Source organism: Urocitellus parryii, chromosome 7 (genome assembly GCF_045843805.1).
Source record: "Urocitellus parryii isolate mUroPar1 chromosome 7, mUroPar1.hap1, whole genome shotgun sequence".
In the NCBI taxonomy this organism is placed as follows: domain Eukaryota; kingdom Metazoa; phylum Chordata; class Mammalia; order Rodentia; family Sciuridae; genus Urocitellus; species Urocitellus parryii.
The window spans coordinates 91,057,949-91,077,331 of NC_135537.1; the positions used below are offsets into that span (position 1 = coordinate 91,057,949).

Below are 19,383 nucleotides of genomic sequence, written 5' to 3' on the forward strand. Positions count from 1 at the left end.
TTCAGAGAAGGAAGAAAGCCTAACTGTTCTGACCCATGGTGTGTGTTGGATTAGCAACATTCACTCCACCCGTCCCTAGGCACCACTGCAAAGATGATGTGGAGATTCTCCTCCATCAGGCTGGCTGGGCTCCTGGCCATGCAGTGCACTTGGCTATGTGCTGTCTGCTGTCTGTGGATGTGGGCTGAGAGTTTGGGGCCTGCTCCTTGGAGTAACTGTCCATGTCAGCATTGCAGTCACTGCACACAAGAGGGCCACTGGGTTCTGAAGGAGAGAGCAAGCCAGATCAGAACCACTTCTAGCTCATCTCCATCCCCGCTCAGAGAACAATCCACCCACTCACACCAAAGTGAGGTCAGGCTCCCCCATCAAACACCTTCTCAGAAAAGTCTGGGGGCATGCCACATTGTTAGTGGAGATGGGTCTTTTATGCTCACATGCCCAAGATCAAGCTAATCTCGTACTTAGAGAATGTAGTCACACTACTTTGATCACAGCCAAAAAAAAAAAAAGAAAGAAAGAAAAAGAAAACAAAAGCAAACCCCAACAGTTGAATTAGGTACCATGCAGGGTTAAGAGTTTTCTGAAAAACTAGAAATTTAACCTCAAAACAGCCTTGGTGAACAGATACTAAAATCTCCCTATGCTGCTTATTATTCTGGAAAATTCTTGCTCAGGTTTACTGTACCATAAATAGTATCTAAGAGACACACTCTTCTAGAATTAAAAGGGCACCTTCCTGTTTATATACTAAATACCAAATTCAGAGAGAGTACTAGATGGAAATGGAGGCATCTCCCCTCTTCATTTAGTGAGTAGGTCAACCCAGATTTTGATTTCAAAAAGGCACTGCTTTTCCTGATGAAAGCATCACCTACCCATCTCAGGTGGACCAGGTGCCCCAGTAGCTTTCTCTGTCAATTTTCCAGGGTTCTTTACTGTACCTAACACAGAGCTTGGGCTGCCTGAGTGTGATGCTGGGATCAACCTCTGGGAAGAGGCCTGAATCTCTCAGACACACAATTGCAACAGACTCCCTAGTTTAGAAACTGCTTAGGATGTCTCAATAAGCCTTAGGTACAGAATGGGCAGAGCTGCTGCTGCAATCTTTCTATCAATGATGGGTTATTATTGTGCAACCACGAAGCTGGCAATGGGCCTGTTTTCTAGTAACATTTTCCCAGCAAACAGTCCTTCAGCATCTGCAACCATATTAGAGGAGCAGCTCTCACAGGCTCAGCCTTCAGCCTAGCAAGCGCTCATATTTTCCACCAACTGAAACAATGCCCCCTGTAGAGTGCTCTCCCTGTGACACTGAAATACAGAGCATATCTAGGTACTGCCCCTGGACTCTCATCCCTTGGTATCCATGAGGGGCTGGTGCCAGAGCCCCACGCAGATACCAAAATCCAGATTTGCTCAAGTCCCTTGTATACAATAACACACCATTTGCACATTACCTACATATATCATCCCATATGAGTTACCTCTAGATTAATCATCATGACTAGTAAAATGTAACTATATACATAGCTGTTGGACTGTATTTTTAGGGAATAATGATAAGGAAAAGAAGGCTGCATGCTCTTGCAGCTTCTCCGCCCTGAATATTTCTAGTGTGTAGGTACTCACAGACACAAATGGCCAACTGTGAAAGCAGGGGCTTGGATTCGGGGCCTGGGTTGTCCCTTGCAGCTGTTCTTACAGCAGTCCTACCTTATCCCGACTGGGAGACTCATTAATAATCCCAGGCAGTGACTTTTCTGAGACACAGGATGTTAAAACCTCTGCAGAATTTGACAGACCAGGACTGAGCCAAAGAGCAGAGACCTTGGCAGGGTAGCCACCTTCTTCACCTGATGCTGCCCATCTAATGCTAGATGCCTGTCTTGGGAGGAGCCTAAGCAACTCAGTGAGACCCTGTCTCTAAATAAAATATTAAAACAGGCTGGGATGTGGATCAGTGGTTAAGCACCCCTTAGTTCAATCCCCAGTACCAAAAACAGAAAGAAAGAAATGAGACTCATTTCACATACACATTCACACACAGTCACTGTCATGATAATGGAAGACCCAAATGGAAGGATGAGATATAAATGATAAATGAGATTTGTAGAAAAGCCAACACATGGACGCATACATATTTCAATACTTAGATGAAAAGTTAGGAAAAGATGTACTTCACAAGACCCCAAAATGAAGTAGGGCTTCTGCTTTTGACTTTCTGCATTTCTGAAATATCAGATTTTCTTTGAATCAACATATGTTGTCTCTCAGTATCTGTGTAGGTTTGGTTCCATGACCCTCCTAACCCAATAACAAAATCTGTGGAAGCTCAACACTCACATAAAATGGGATAGACTTTACATAAGACTTACCTACAACCTCCCATATAATTTAAATCATCTCCAGACCACTTATAAAACATCCAATAGAGTGCCTACACAATATTTCACTTGTGTGCATTTAGGGTGTTATGTAGGATGTAGTCATTTCAAGTTTTGCTTTTGGGGATTTTCCAGAATTTTTGATTTTGAGGAGTTTCTGGAATTTTTTGCTAATTATTTTTATTCTTTTTTAATCTGTGGAGGCAATTTTCTCAGATGTCCGACATCTCTTGATCTTAAAGCAGTTTTAAGGGCAGGTAGGGTCCAAATCCGTTCCAGTTTCAAGCCCTTTGTTGGATACTCAGTATCAAGGCATCAGTAATTATTGGTTCCAGGAGTATAATTAGAGGAGCAGAACAATCAGTTCTTCCCCAAAATCCCAGAAAGCATCTCCCGTTGTGGGGTGCTCTCAAGAGCTCAGAAGAATGTAGAGACACTGTGAGGAGCCTTGCACTACAGGGAAGGACCATGGTGCGTGTGGTCAAGGGCCGAGCCAAGGGCAGAGGGACTAAGATTTGCAAGAATTGAGGCAGGGCCGCACTCCTCACGAATCCTCATCCCAGCCCCACTGCCATGAGTCAGACGATTCCGGGCACGTGCAAGGCACCACCTACCTTACAGCTCCTAAGAAGCGGCTCAGGCAGCAGGCGGAGGGGCAGCAAAGGTAGCGGCAGCGGCAACAGGCGGTGGAGGCAGCAGGCGGAGCAGCAGAGGTGGCAGGAAGCAGGGCTGAGGCCGCGGGAGGCGGGGCCTTGGCAGCCAGGGCAGCAGCGGGATGTGGGTCGGTGGCGGCTGCTGCTGAAGGCGGGGAGGAGGCAGCAGCTGCAGGTGGAGCAGCGGTGGCGGCGGCAGCAGCGGCAGGCGCGGGAGCCTGTGGAGCGGCGGCGGGGGCACGCGAGGCTGAGGGGGCAGCATTGGCGGCAGGTGGGGCGGTAGTTCCAGTGGCGGGAGGCAAGGCAAAGGTAGCAGCAGGCGGGGCCGCGGAGGTGGCAGGAAGCGGGGCTGGGGCCGCGGGAGGCGGGGCCTTGGTAGACGGGGCAGCGGCGCTGAAGGCGGGGAGGAGGCAGCAGCTGCAGGTGGAGCAGCGGCGGTGGTGGGAGCATGCGGAGCGGCGGCGGGCGGCCGCACCAGAGGCTGAGGAGGCAGCATTGGCCGCTGGTGGGGCGGTAGTTCCAGTGGCGGGAGGCGAGGAAAAGGTAGCAGCAGGCGGGCCAACAGCAGCGGTGGTGGCAGAAACGGAGGCGGTGGTAGGTTGGGCGTCGTCGACAGCAGGCAGCGAGGTGCCACTGCGGCAGGCAGCGGGGCGTGGGCGTCAGGCGGCCTGGCGTCCGCAGCAGGAGGTCGGAGGTGACTGCGGCGGCAGTCGGGTGGGAGGCAGAGGCAGCCACGGCAGGCAGGTCTGAGGCTTTGGCGGCGGCGGCGGCGGCGGCGGCAGGCGTGTGGGTAGGCGGGGTGAGGTGGCATCGCCTGGTCTGTCCTGGCCTGTCAGGGCGCGGGCGGTGGTGTTCTGTTTTCTGCCACCGTGTCCCTGCAGTATGGGGCGGAGGAGACGCCCCTGATATGTAGTTCCGACTGCGTGGATTGGTTCCCAAAGGACTTCTTCTCTGGTGGAGAGGAGAAGGATGAGCTCAAAGCTGAGGATTCTTCTCTTGGGGATGCTGCACAGCCGCAAGTCCTGCATTCAGAGGGTGAGTTGGTGGTGTTGGGTCCTTCGGTCCTCCCTTGGCTCCCCTCCAGTGTCCCAGGTGGCCGCTATCAGGAGGCCCAGAGGAGGGTGATGGTCATGCTGGCCTACACCTGGGTCGAAGCGCACTTTCTCTCACACTCCCACAAGTGGGCATGGAGCCAAATGCACAGGAATCCCGAACTCTGGCAAAACCGACTGGAGACAGACCGAAACCTCCCGTGGGGACACAGGCCCTTGGGCATTGACGGGGGGAACCCCCCTCTCCAGATCTCACTAGGAGAACTTGTTGGATTCCATCTCCTGCCCTGGCTCCTTTCAGGTGACCTGAGTTTGCAGAGATTCCCAGCCAAGCCCCAGGGAGCAGGGTCCAAAGGGTTTTGAGTAAGGCACCAGGCATTTAAATACTTTACTACTCCAGAGGAGTCTTGGCTCCAACACTTTTGGGAATTGGGTACTGTCACTCCACCTACTTAAATCCTAGTGACCTGGTGAGTGTAGTTACTGGTGGTATCCGCCTTGTAGATGTGTAGTTAGAAACATCTTCGAAAACTTTGAAAATGTTTTGCAGATACACATTAGTCCATTTGTTTTCACTTTGGGTCTATCAGAAATGAATGGAGGACTATATACTGTTTGGTAAAGGGGAAAATAAAGGCATAGTTGACTTCTTTCATCCTCATTACACACAAAACAAACTTCTAAACTATTATTGTGCACACCTAGAATTTCCCCCTTTCCACTCTGTTGAAAAAATCTATGCAAAAAAAGTCTGTGTGGTATTTCATAGTTGTGATTTTTTAAAAAGTACCCTCTTGAATTTGCTTTATTACTGTGTTTTATTTACTTTCCTTCTCACCTCTACAAAGACTTGGGTGTACTTATGATAGGTTTTTAGCAAACTGATTTTAGCTCCTCCCATTTGTTACAAAACCTTGTAAATCATTTTTTTATACAGTGTAATGGTGAGGCAAATTAATTTTATGTTATGATTGTATGGATTGTGAATATTTTGATTCTTAATATTTGCATTTACCATTTCTTTTCTCAAGAGAGTTGCCTATCTAACCTGTCAGCTCCCACAAGTCCCCCTCATGTTTTGGACATTTCTGTATAATTACATTCCTTGTTTGTTTTTTCCACAAGAGTGCAAACTTAATGAGGGAAGATTTAATGTTTATTAATCCTCAGAGCCTGGAGTAGGCATTGGAGTAATTTTTGAATGACCAAAACTTCTGGAAATTTTGCTACAAAAGTTTAATGATATTAAATTAGAGTTGGGCAAGTTTAAATCCCCAATAAAAGCAAACAAACAAAACCAAAAAACAACCCCCCCCAAAATAACAACAACAATGTGGGTACAATAGAGTGCTAATGCTAGTACTGAGTATGTTGCAAAGAAAATAGCATAAAATGTTTCAGCTTTAAAATAGATTGAATGGAAAATGATTTAGTGTTTTCCTTAGCTATAAGTAAAAAGATAGTACCAATGCATTTATAAACATTCAGTTTTTACCTTAGTTTGTTTGTTTGTTTATGCCAAAAGATCAAGTTTTCTAATGTTAATCCAGGATGGAGTTTTAAATTTAAATTCTGAAGTTGAAGAGACATAACATTTTTTTTCTCCTAGAAGGTAGTGTTTTATAAGATGCCACCCATTCTATTTGGAGAGTACCAACAAGATTTATAAAGATGACATTTCCAATAGCTACTTTGTGAATTTCCAGATTTGGGATTTTCCTGGGCCGATGGATTTTTTTGACCCAACCTTTGACAGCAAGATTATATGCAGGGGAACAAGAGCATTGATATATGTTATTGATGCACAGGTAGTTAGAAATAATTATGTTCACTTCTCTTCCCTGGTGGCAAAAATATGTAGAAACAATGGAAAATTGTTCGTCTCATTGCCATTTGTTTGCAGCTCATTTCTCTACCAGCAGATTCCATAACAGTATTCCATGCAACTGCAGAGGTGCTTTTGGAACAGGCATGTCATTGCAATTTGAAAGAATCAGTTGGTTAGGAGATTTAGTTTACATCCTGAGCCCTAGTTAATGAGCACTTAGCATTGGCTTTCCAGTAAATTTTGCTACACATTACTATTAGCTATTATAGTAGTACTACAACTTATCAAAAAGATCCTGCCAGTGCCCATAACATAAGATGGACTATGAGAAAGAACTGAGTCAATATATACTAGAGTGATTAGTTTCCTTGAGTGTCCCAATTGAATTTAGTCCAACAAGCATTTATTGAGGGCCTACTGTGTGCCAGGCAGTCAGATGAATGATACATGTCCCTATTCCTAAGAATCTTACTTTTCATAGCTGATACATTATTTAGGAATGCATTCTGAGTAATAGACCATATATTGGGAACTTTCACATGCATGATCTAATTTAATCTTCACAACATTGTGAAGTTAATATTGTAATTCCTGTTTTATAGATGTGTAAACAGAAATCGCAGAGTTGAAGCAACTTGTTTAAAGTCACACATCTAATAAATGGCAGAGCTGGGATTGCTTAGAAACTATTTGGAAGAATTGTTCATTTCCCCTTTCCTTAATATTATCATTATTAAAATTTGAGGCATTAATTTGGGATTTTAATTTTTTATCTTAAGAAGTGGAAGGACTAACTATTAGTATATTTGAATGTTTGGATATTTCTGAATAAATAGTGTAATATATTTTCTGTGGTTTGGGAGTTAGTTTGACACTTAACGAATTCCTTGCCTTTTGTAAGATTCTTTTTATAAAATTATTTTTCTGACTGACAGGATAACTACAGGGAGGCTTCAACAAGACTTCACATTACTGTTTCTAAAGTCTACAGAGTTGGGACTGGGGTTGTGGCTCAGAGGTAGAATGCTCACCTAGCATGTGTGAGGCCCTGGGTTTGATCCTCAGCACCACATAAAAATAAATAAATTTTTAAAAAAGGTACTGTGTACAACTAAAATACATAAATATTTTTTAAATAAAGCCTACAAAGTTAAGCCAGACATGAAATTTGAGGGATTTATTCCCAAAGTTGATGGTCTGTCTGATTCTCACAAAATAGAAACAAAGAGGGACATTCATCAAAGGGCCAGTGATGACCTTGCAGATGTTGGGCTAGAAAAAAATCCATGTTAGGTAAAAATACATATATTTGAAATGAGATCCCTCCCTTAAAAAACAACATGTGTGTTTGATATGAGAGCCCTGAAGATATATTCCCATCTCTGTCATTACAACCTCATAGCTTTTTGTTACTGATAGGCCCATTCCTAGTCTCTTCTTTGTTGAATTCCAAGCTATCTTGTAAGCCTGGTGAAATTGAGAAGTTATTTTTCTTTCTTTTCACATTTTCCTGGTGATTGAATCCATGTGACATGTATCCATTGGTGCTTTTGCCCCACCCCCAACCTCCAATTGCCTTAGGCAAATAATCTCTTGTTATATTTGTTGTTAAAGTCTAGCTTGAATTTCCATACTATCTTTATTAGTAGCAAAGGTTTTTTATAAATGTGGTACACTTTCAAGTCTGGACTGATTCTAATATATCTTAGTTTTTATAACACTTTACTTTTATGAAACTCTATCCTTTGTGTTAGGTGGATTTATTCTATAAGTTTGCACCCTTTTTCTATGAAATAGTTGAAAGTATTGCTTATTTATAATTATTTAATTAAGAAACTACTGTTAAAGATCACCTGCTAATTAAGATTAATGATTTTGAATTTGCTTTCTATAAGCATATAAGGAATAACTTTGCCCATCTTATTTTTTGTGATATTGGTACAAATGAGCATTTAAAAATACCAAGAAAATGTTCTCTTAATGATAGTAACAGATTACAGGGGAAGCAGAGGAGCAATACAATATAGTAATTACCTTATCCTGAGTCTGTTATGGTGACTTCCCTATAAGCTCAATAATGTTCTCTGGGCCTCAGGGTCCAAGAGCTTTTAGTAACTCCCCTAGAAAACCATGCAAAAAAGTCTCATTGACTTCTAGTTTGCCTGGATTAAATTTTTAAATCATTTATAGAAAATTAGTGCTTACAAAATAAAACTCAGTTCTGAGGTTGTGGAGCAGTGCTAAAACTCTTGCCTCACACATATGAGGCACTGGGTTCCATCCTGAGAACCACATATAAATAAGTAAAATAAAGGGTTTTTGTCCATTTACAACTAAAACATTCTAAAAATCAAACTATCTTCCTCTAAAAAGTATCCTCCTTTCTTCTCCCACTAAAATCTGTTGTTGTTTGTGGTGGTGGTGGTGTTTTTTGGGGGGAGTTTTTTTTGGGGGGGGTATGGGGAAGTTAACCACTGAGCCTCATCTGCAGCCCATTTTTGCATGTTTAATTTGGAGAGCAGAGCTACCTGAGTATCTTAGGACCTCAATAAGTTGCTGAGTTGGCTTTGAATCTTGCTCTTCCTGCATTAGCCTCCTGAGCCATTGGGATTATAGGTATATGCCACCACACCCAGCCACCAAATGTAATATTAGATTTATGTTTTTGTGTTCTCATTTTGAAGATTCAGTTTAACAAAAAATGATCACTTCTCCCATCCCAGTAAATTTAATATGTATCTATTATATTTTCCAAACATTAATTTGAAAGGATTCAGTGTTCAGTGGTTTCTTGGGCTTTTGTGTTATGTTAGATATTGACATCAAACTTTAAATCTTTTGTGTTTTACTGATTGCACACATAAGAACTTTCTGGTAGCATGATGACTCAAATCAGAGATGGATTATAATTATGTATAGCTTGAGTTTGGATAAATTTTTTGTTAAATGTTTTGGTGATCTCTTAGAAAATGATTCACTTAACCAAAGAGGAATAAGAAAAACATTTAACATATGCAATTATGTCAGTAAAATAGAGATGCAATTCAACTTTTATTCTTTGATAATTGAAGTGTTTCTCAAACAAGTACTATTTTTGTTTTGGTATTGTGTTGTATGGCCTTATATGTTATTTAATAATTTATGGTCTTTGAGTTTTTGCTAACTTTGATTCTTAAAAGATACTGAATACTTCCCTAATTTTGTTTTTTCAAGAATTCAGGTATTGGAAAATCTTTTCTCTTTGATGTTTTCACCAATATGTACATTGCAACAGACAGTCCCCCCATGTATATGTGGTCTTATGAACTTTGCTGTCTTGTGATTCATGTAGTAATGGATTTGTATTCTATATATGGGTGAGTTATATACATAATTCTGCAAGACTTCAGACACATGGAATAATAGCTCTATTTGTTGATCAAATTTCTGAGGCAAGTACCATATAAAATGTGATTGTGTTGATGGTAGTGCTTTAACTTGGAGCAAGACTTCTTTTAAAGCAGACTGATGGATCTTACTCTTTGAAATAGCTTGTCAAAGAGCAGTTGTAAAATTTGAGTGCTGACTTACTTATCTCTGAATATTTGTTCTACCATTATTTAGGGATTTGCACTGTGTCTTCTCACTACTGGGAGTTAACTAGATCAAACACTGTTAATTTATTTAAAAGAATGACAAAGTGCTTTATGAAATGTTTGAATCTTAATCTTTTAGGAGCACATAAGTAAGGTAGTCAGAATTCTAGATGGCAGAGGACTTATGCATACAAAAATTTAACCTACATATCTGAATTTCCAAAATAAAATAAATCTCTGAAATATGAAATATGAGCATATCCCATATGTTTACTCACAAAATGAAAGACAGCAAACAGCGTTTTTCTGTAATAGGTACTAGAACCAATGAAAACTGGAGCAAATAAGTGGTGTGTCAAAAGCAAATGGCATTCTGTGAATCTTCTGATAGCCCTGATTCCTTTATTATATTAACATGAATTCCAAAGATGATTTTAATTGCTCTTTGGCTTCTAATCCCTGTGTCCTCTGTTCCTGTTCTCAGATTTACCTATGACCACATCCATCATTTTGGTTTTTCTCCAGCTAACTCTGGACAGGAGAAGGTATTTTTTTTTTCAGTGCTGGGCTTAGAGCTCCAGATGTTGTGTGGAATACATACACCACCTCCAGCCCTGTCTTATCCATTTTAAAAATATTTTTCAGATGTTGATGGAACTTTATTTTATACATTTATACATGGTGCTGAGAATTGAACCAACTGCCTCACACTTTCTAGACAAGTGCTCTACTTCTGAGCCACAACCCCAGGTGTCTTATCCATTTCTGACCCACCTATTCTTATTTCCATTTCTTATATCTTATTCACTTTTGTGATTACTTGTTCACCTTTTTCTTTTCCTATAATGAAAATGAGACATATTACCCATTATATTGCTCACTCCTATTTTTTTTTTTTTTGGTACTAAGGATTGAACTCAGGGGCACTGAGCCACATCCCCAGCCCCATGTTGTATTTTATTTAGAGTCAGGGTCTCACTGAGTACCCTAGTACCTCACCTTTGCTGAGGCTGGCTTTAAACTCATGATCCTCCTGTTTTAGCCTCCCAAGCTGCTGGGATTATAGGCATGTGCCACCAAGCCTGGCTTTTAAAAATGGATGAGTAGAATGTTTGCTTCTCTTTAAGACAAATCAAAATTTCATAAGACAAATATTTTACAATTTGAAAATCAAATTTAATTTTAAAATTTATTTAGTAAGGCAAACCAGAAAAGTAGGGAGACTTGGATCCTCATCCTTGGGTGGGTGAGAACCTTCCCTGGGCCTCAGTTTCCTTGTCTATAAAGTGGCCCATTGTCAGAGTGAGGGTGGGCATGGGTAGAGCCAAGCTGATGCCTCATGTTGCTTCACAGTCCACAGCCCTATTGTAACAGGGATGTGAAAAAGGGGGAGTATGTGTTTCCTGCCAAGCAGGAACTGTAGGAATACCGAGTCTTAATTACCACTCATCATGGCCAGCAGGTGGGGAGTGTGTGTGTAAATAAAAGTGTAGTGGGCTGGGAAGATGGGGAAGGGTTCTCAGTGGGTGAGTGAGGGACCAGATTGGGTGAACATTCAGGTTTGATAGTTGGGTGCCTGGGGATGACCCTGCCTGGCCTGAAACCTCCCAGGTTGGTATCAGCCTAGTTTCCCATCCATCACTTCACACACATCTTCATTGATGATGCTGACCACTGCATGGAACCTGAGAGTCAGGTGGCCATAGCAGGTGAGCAGCTCAGGGTGGGGTGCAGGTGTGCCACCCTGCATGGGGAGATCCCATCACTTACCTTTCTCCTCATTCCACCCTTGCCTTCTAGGACTGATGGAAGTTAAGGAAACAGGCAATCCAGGAGGGCAACTGGTGCTGGCTGGAGACCCTCGACAGCTGGGACCTGTGCTGTGGTCCCCACTGACACAGAAGTATGGGCTGGGGTACTCGATGCTGGAATGGCTGCTCACCTACAGTGCCCTGTACAAGAAGGGCCCTGACGGCTATGACCAAGTTCATCACCTCAGTTCATAACCAAGCTGCTATGAAACTACAGATATGCCCACACCCTAATCTCCCTCCACTGCTAGCCCATGCCTTCGCACCCACTACGCCCCAGCAGGAGGCTCTGGTCTGCATTCCTGGTGCTCTGCGCCTCTGTGATGCAGAAATGACTATAGACTGGAAGGTCCAGAGGCCTCCTTTAGCTAGTGGTTTCATTCTGGACTAGTGAGATTATCTAGATATGGGGGTGGTCAGCCACCAGGATGTGTCTGATGTCTGTCTCAGATGGCATTTCCAGGCAATCCAAGGAGAAATGAGAAAATGAATAGTTTTTCATAAACATATTATCAAATTAGAGGGCTAGGCAGGGTTGTTTGTTTTGCAGTGGTGGGGATTGAACCCAGGCTCTCACACATGCTAGGCAAAAATTCTACCACTTAGTTACCTAGCCAGCTCTGTTTTGTTTTGATTTTTTAAGAATCTCTTTGTTGCCCAGGCTGGCCTCAGGCAGTCCTCCTGCCTCAGCCTCCTGAATAGCTAGCTGGACCTACAAGCACACAGAACCACACCCTGTTTATATACTTCTTTTACTGAATAAGTTTAGACATTAAAAATGCTTGGATGAGTACCAATAGGACAGTTGCAGAAAAGAAATGTTATTGTGTTGTTACTACTTTTATTTTTTGATTTAACATATAATGGGAAGTGATACATTGTTTTTGTACTGCCCTTCCTTGGCAAAATTGAAAGCTGAGTCCCTAATTTCTTAGTTTTTTTCTTTCTTTTTTTTTTTTTTTTGAGGGATGGGGTGTGCCAGGGATTGAACTGGGCACATGACCACTAAGCCACATCTCCAGGCCTATTTTGTATTTTTTAGAGACACGGTCTTACTGAGTTGCTTAAGTGCCTTGCTTTGTGCTGAGGCTGGCTTTGAACTGGTCATCCTCCTGCCTCTGCCTCCAAAGCCACTGGGATAACAGGCATGCACCACCATACCTGGCAAATCTTAGTTTTTAAAAGTAATTTGAAAAAATAATAATTTCGCTGGTCACTGGATCCCTATGGACCCACAAATTCTGCTTTATGTGGTGTGCAATGCCTGGCAGGAGAGCTTGCAGGTGAATGTGTCCTGCTATGCAGGAAGCAAGATGCTCATGTGTGGGCCTAAAGCCTGTCCCCTCAGGGCAGGACAAAAGTAATCCAGGCCTTGGTCTAGCTCTCCCTCCCTCCTGCCTGTCAGGTCCCATCCCACCATCCTGGACATTCCCTACTACAACGGAGAGCTGCAGGCCTGTGCAGATGTGGTGCATTGAGAGTGCTTCTGCCGCTAAGAGGGTCTGCCTCAACAGGTGAGGCTGGACAGAGCAGGACTCAGGCCCCCACCCCCATATCTTGATTGTTTACTGAAGGTAGGAAAAGGCTCGACTGGACACCAGGGGTCCCTCCAGTTGTCACCTTGGCCTAAGCTTCCTTATTGCCTGCAAGGGTTTTGGAGTGGGAGGGAAGGGAAGCAGGGAAGTCCAGCTGAGGGTTTCTTCTAACCCTGTGTCCAGGGATTTCCATCATCTTTCATGGTGTGATGGGCATCCTTCTTCAACCCTGAAGATGCTGCCATGGTGACCTCCTACCTGAAGCTGCTCCTGGCCCCTTCCTTTAATCTTTAAAAAACAAATACCAAATGACTCCTTTGATATAAGGGGAGTAAACAAGGACAGGGTAGGGACGAAGAGCTTGAGAAGAAGATTTACATTAAACAGGGATGAGAGGTGGGAGGGAAAGGGAGTGAGAAGGGAAATTGCATGGAAATGGAAGGTGATCCTCAGGGTTATACAAAATGTCATATAAGAGGAAAGGAGGGGTAAGACAAGATAATACAAATGGAAGAAATGATTTACAGTAGAAGGGGTAGAGAGAGAAAAGGGGAGGGTAGGGGAGGGGAGGGGGGATAGTAGAGAATAGGACAGACAACAGAATACATCAGACACTAGAAAGGCAATATGTCAATCAATGAAAGGGAAACTGATGTGATACAGCAATTTGTATACGGGGTAAAAGCGGGAGTTCATAATCCACGTGAATCAACCGTGTAATATGATGTATTAAGAACTATGTAATGTTATGAACGACCAATAAAAAAATAAATAAATATAAAAAAAAAAGAAGGGGAAAGCCCGCCTGAGCCCACGAAGCATTGGAGTCATCTCGCCATACCGGAAGCAAGTCAGGCCCTCAGTTCCCAGCAAGGATGGGTCCTCCCCCAGGTGATACCTCTCGAACAGCCCTGGCCTCTGCTGGCCCTATATCTCAGAAGAGTGCAGAGGTCATCCGCCTCCTCCCTCTTTGCTCCCCAGCTCTCTGGCCTCCTTTCTGCCTGGTTCCTCTTGAATTGAGGTGACTGCATAAGAGAAAGATGCCTTTCCCTTCATTCCAGGTGGAAAAAATCCATTATTGCATCACCAAACTTGACAGGGAGCTTCGGAGACTGGATGACATAAAGGACTTGAAGGTGACGCACTACTTCACATTCACTCTCACCTTCTTTGTACCCTTCTTTTTCCCAAATCAGAGACCTCAGCTCCTGTGCCACTGCTTCAGTCTGGCCCATGTCCCTGTCCCACCTCCACTGCCTTGGACAGAACTGGGTTTTTCCCCATCCTCTTGCTCCTCAAAGCTCCAGCTTATAGTTCTGGCATGGGATCAGGAAGCCTGCATATTTAACAACCTCCCAGGTCACTGTGATTGGGCAGGTTTGAGGTCTTTTCCCTAAGAATGAAGTCCAAATGCCACAGCCTACCCTTGCCTGTCATGTGATATTGTCACCTCATCTCCACCCTCAGTACCTTAACACTTGCTCTGAGATGGTGATTTGAAGCTCTTAGTACAGAGAAAAATCACCTGGAGCGCTTTTAATACTGCCAGGGCCAATTAACACTGATATCTCCGGGCAGAGCCAGGGCACTAGTATTTTTTACAGCTCCTCAGGTACAAGCCTGAAACCTACTCTTTTGAGATTTGGAGACATCTGCCTCGGAAAATTCTGATCAGGAGGTCTGGGTTAGGGCCCAAGGTTCTATAGTCTTAACAAGTACTTGCTGATTATCTCCAGGAAAGTTTCAGAAACACTGTTTGTAGTTACTGTGTTCTTTGCAACACTGTTTGCTTTGTTCTGATGGTTTTACAGGCTCAATCCCAGAGCTAGCTTCACTCTTGAGGTTGTGCTTCCAGAGCATGCCTCCTGTCCCCTGTGGCAGCACTCACCCACTGATCGGCAATTTCCCAGTGTACCCTCCTTGCAGCTCAAGCGCCATGGGGCGGATGTCCCTTAAGTTCCCCTTGAACCCACCTATTCTCACGCCCTGCCTCTATCTCTTCTAGGTGGGCTCTGTGGAAGAATTCCAAGGCCAAGAATGCAGTGTGGTATTTATCTCCTCTGTGTGAAGCAGACAGAGCTTTGTGCAGCTGGATCTGCACTTTAACCTGGGTTTCCTTAAGAACCCCAAGGTTGGAGGCCTGGTGGGTGTGGCAGAAATTCTTCCTTCCTCTGGCCCTTCCTTCCCATGACCCCACCACTTCTTCCTTCCAGAGGTTCAACGTGGCTGTGACCTGGGCCAAAGCTTTGCTCATCATAGTGGGCAACCCCATTCTCTTGGGCCATGACCCCGACTGGAAAGCCTGAGCATTCCTGCCCTGTAATCCCTCATGGTGGCCACAAGCCCCAGCTTAGGCAGCTGTATCTTCATTAGTACCTGCTTATGGCTCAATCCTCAGGATCAGTTAATCTTCATAAAACCTCCATCTTATTTGTAAGTGAGCTGACACTTAGAGCTTGAGCAACCAAGGCTCAGATGTGGCAGGACCCAGGCCTGGCCTCCAGCCTGCGCTGGTACTCCTCATCCAGGCCTGCACAACTCTGTGTGCCAACACCTCTGTACCCCACAGATTCCTGGAGTTCTGTAAAGAAAACGGAGGGTATACAGGGTGTCCCTTTCCTGCCAAACTGGACCTACAGAACGGACAGAACTTACTTCAAGATCTGAGCAAGCTCAGCCCCTCTACCTTAGGTATGGCTGGGCCAGGGTGGGCCAAGCAGGGGACAGTGGTGGAAGAGAAGGTAAAGAAGACAAAGCATACCTCCTTTCTTTCTAGGGCCCCATGGTCATGACTACCTCCCCCAGGAGTGGGAGAGTGAAGGGGGCCTGTCCCTGCAAGTGGAGCCCGAGTGGAGGAATGAGCTCTGAAGACACAGCTTCCTGCCTTCTCACACCAAGCCAAGCCTTAGCCCGCTGCACCCATCCCTGAACCAGAACCCAGCTGAGCTGCCCCTCTTAGGGACAGGAAGGCTGGGGGAGGGTGTTTACAACCAAGCCATTCCACCCTTCCACTGCTGGGGAGAATGACACATCAAGCTGCTTGTTAGCATTGTTATGGGGGAAGGGGAAGGAAGAAAAACTCTGAAAACAAAAAATCTTATTCTATGCAAAAGTTTCTTGATCGTATCTCCTCATCTTGGCCCCAGCTTCCTGTGTCCCCAAGCTGACCTACAAGAGGGTGAGACTGTCACACCCTGTCCAGGGCCACATCTCCTCACAGCTTCCATGTCCAGGGGAGGAAACTCAGTGGGAAGCCACCCACTGGTTTCTAAGTTTAGTCCAGGCTAGAGACCATGCCCCTCACCCGCCTCCCAGGCTAAGCCAGGCATGACCTCATCTCTGCTCTAAGACTCCACCCTTCCACCCTAGTCCTCCTTTGCCAACAGGGGGCCAGTCTGGCAAGCAACTTGGAAATGAAGAGAGAGATGGGACTCTAGGCTTGTAGCCAAGATAGGAACCAGACAAAGGAAATAGGAAGCTGCCATACCCGTGTTAGAACCTATGGCCTTTATTCATGCCCCCCACCAAGTGCAGTCAGAGACAAGGCCCCTGCCCAAAGGAGAAACCCCAATCCACCTACCCTAGAAATGCTCCTCTGAGCCATAAGTATATAAAGTGCTAGTGTGTGACCATCCTCTGGGGAGGGCCAAAGAGAGCAAGAGCCCTACCCCTGGACCAAGGCAGCAGGGAGAGGAACTGCTCAAGAAGGGCAGGCCACAGGCCCAGCTCCCAGAGGACAGGGAGGGAGGGCAGGCCTGCCACCACTCTGGGGGCTAGGGAAACGATGCAATCCTGGGCATGAGGGAACTGGAAAAAGGAGCCTTCAGCATGGAGTCCTAAGGGAGGAGCTCAAGGGCAGGTGGGTGATCCCTAAGCCCCTGTGAAGGAAAAGGGCATCAGGAGCTGTGGGGATCTCAGAGAATGGGACAGCCCCTCTGGTGCTTATTCTTGCGGACCTGGAGGCCAGCTTGAGTGGCCATCTCAAAAACCTCCGGCATTCCCTCATAGGTTTTGGCAGAGCACTCAAGGCACTGATATGATTTGCCATATCCCGGCCTTCCTCAGATCGGACAGGTTCCTGAGAAGACAGAAGATAAGGCAGAGGAAGCTGTTGGTTAGGTGCACCTCTCACCACATCACCCATAAGTATAGTAATTTTAACAAATACCTCCTCCAGCCTTGAGCCCACAAAGCATCCAGGCCCCGGCTGCCCCAGGCAGGGATCTAAACCTCATGTTTACATTCAAAATTGTCCCCAGACTAGCCCCTCCTCTCCCACCTAGTTGCAGACCCTATGGTCCACATATGTTTTGCCTGAATGTGTGTTGGCTACCTCCTAAATTACTACCTTCTCCATCATCCCCCCAACCCATCCTCTGCCTGCTGTCCCCAGTTTAAAACCTTGCCTTATATAATTATCCTCTCAAGATAGTCTCTATTCCATACCCTGGCAGCTTCCTATAATAAACTCTTCCTCTGGTCAGTGGACCACTTAGTGAGACCCTGAATAAGCCAGCTCCCTCACCCTCTAAGCCTTTCTTAAGCCATTGATGATGCCCTTCCTCCCCAGGTACACTGATGGCACAGTCTGCATACCCTAAGTGAAACATAAACTGTCTCCCCATGGACAAGGACTTCCTTATTCATCTTAGTAGCCCCAATTCCAAAGACAGATTAATAAACTGGAATAAATGAAAATGACAAGTGACCTTGGACAAGTCATTTCACTCTCTGATCATCTGATTTGATACTGAGGTTTCTTCTGGTTCTTAGCAGGGCACACACATGGGAGTGGGGGAGGTAGATATCACTATGACTGCTTAACACAGGACAGTTGGCTGAAGAGAGAGCTCCTTTCTGCCCCAGCCTGCAACCCCTCAGAGGGCACCTTCCTCCCCAGGGTTCCCCATCAGGCAGCCCCACCCACCTGCTTCATCTTGGCCAGCTCTCTCCTGGTATGCTCATCTTGCCCGAGTCCTTCTTATTCCCCACTAGGATGATGGGCATGTTGGGGCAGAAGTGCTTCACCTCCAGGGTCCACTTCTCAGGAATGTTTTCTGCACAGACATGTCCCAACAGGTACCTCAGTTTAAGCATGTGAGCACTGGTCTTCCTTCCCATAGCAGTCTGAGGCTGATGGTCTCCTTCATACCTCAAAACCCCGTCCCTTGTAGCATATCCTCCCCCAAGCCCTTCCAAACACCAGAGATGCCACAACAAAGGAGCCAGCAGAGCCTGTGTGGACCTTGTGACTCCATCCCCACAGCCTCGGAAGATGGATGACTCCAAAGGGTCTCCACCTCCTCTCTCCAAAGTCCTCACCCAGGCTGTCAGGGCTGTTAATGGAGATGCACATGAGGATGACATCTGTGTCCAGATAGGAGAGAGGCCATAGACATTCATAGTCTTCTTGCCCTGCTGTGTCGCACAAAGCCAGTTCCACCTGACAAATGGGCAATGCATAGCTGACCCCAAGGGCCCCAACCTACTACCCAGAGATCCTCTCAAACCACTGGTCCTGCTGTGTGCAAGGCACCGTATTAATCACAGTCATAACAAACTCAATTGAGTTTTTCTTTAAATTTCTAAGATGTAAACTGGATGTACTGGTGCATACCTATAAACCAGCTATGTGGGAGGCTGAGGCAGAAGAATTGCCAAGTTCAAGGCCATCCTGGGAAACTTAACAAGATGCTGTCTCAATTTGTTTAAAAAAGTAAAAAGGGTTGGGGATGTAGTTCAGTGACAAAGTGCTGCTGGGTTCAACCCCTAGTAACCCCTCTCCAAAAAAAAATCACTAAAATGTGTTTGATTTTTGTGATCTCAAATGAATTGCTATCATGAATACCACTTTAATTCTCACACTCCTTTGGGGTAAGTCATGCCATCATCACCATTTTGTGGTGGTGGGGATTTTAAACCCAGAAGCAAAGGGACTTGGCCCTGATTACAAAGCGAGTATGTGGTAGAACCAGAGGATATATCCAGGTTTTCTTTGGGATACTGGGGATTAACTCAGAGCCTCACACATGCTAGGCAAGTACTCTACCAATAAGCCACACTCCAGCCCTTTTTATTTTAGAGAGGGTCTGGATAAGTTGCCCACACTGACCTCAAACTTGTGATCAATCTTCCTGCTTCGTCTCCCGAGTAGCTGGCATGATGGGCATGTACCACCACACATGTTTACACAGCTGCATGAGTTGAACTAATGGGAGTAGGTGGCGGAGTTGGAAGAAATCCTAGTGTTAGTCACCTGGGTAGACTTCAATGAACCCCTGTTTGGAAAGGGATGTGCTGGCAGAGCACATCTTCCCTGTTATTTGGGGTATCAGCAAGATCCCCTCTGTGATCCAGAGAGTGGTTCCGATAAATTCTCAGTGACTCATGTCCTCTTCCCCCACATCCCAGTTTTCTGAAGGTGTAAGTGGAGGAGAGGGAGGGGCCGCCAGGCATCCCACTGTTGAAGAGAAACAGCCTGGGGCTGGAGTATTCTGCTTCCTAAAAAGCAGACCCAGGCTTTGTGAGGTGGTGGAATGCAG

At 45.1% G+C, this 19,383-nt stretch overlaps 2 pseudogenes across 1 annotated transcript; one reads left to right on the forward strand and one right to left on the reverse strand.

The window, feature by feature from the left end:
* The first annotated feature begins 3,302 nt into the window (after positions 1-3,302).
* Positions 3,303-11,501, forward strand: LOC113177964 (ras-related GTP-binding protein C-like; annotated as a pseudogene).
* Positions 11,502-16,364: 4,863 nt separating this feature from the next.
* Positions 16,365-18,969, reverse strand: LOC113177965 (rho-related GTP-binding protein RhoC-like; annotated as a pseudogene). The gene is made up of 4 exons (XR_013344027.1): positions 18,954-18,969; positions 18,164-18,284; positions 17,769-17,898; positions 16,365-16,919 (listed from the first exon to the last, which is right to left on the reverse strand). The product of XR_013344027.1 is annotated as a rho-related GTP-binding protein RhoC-like (transcript).
* Positions 18,970-19,383: the final 414 nt, after the last annotated feature.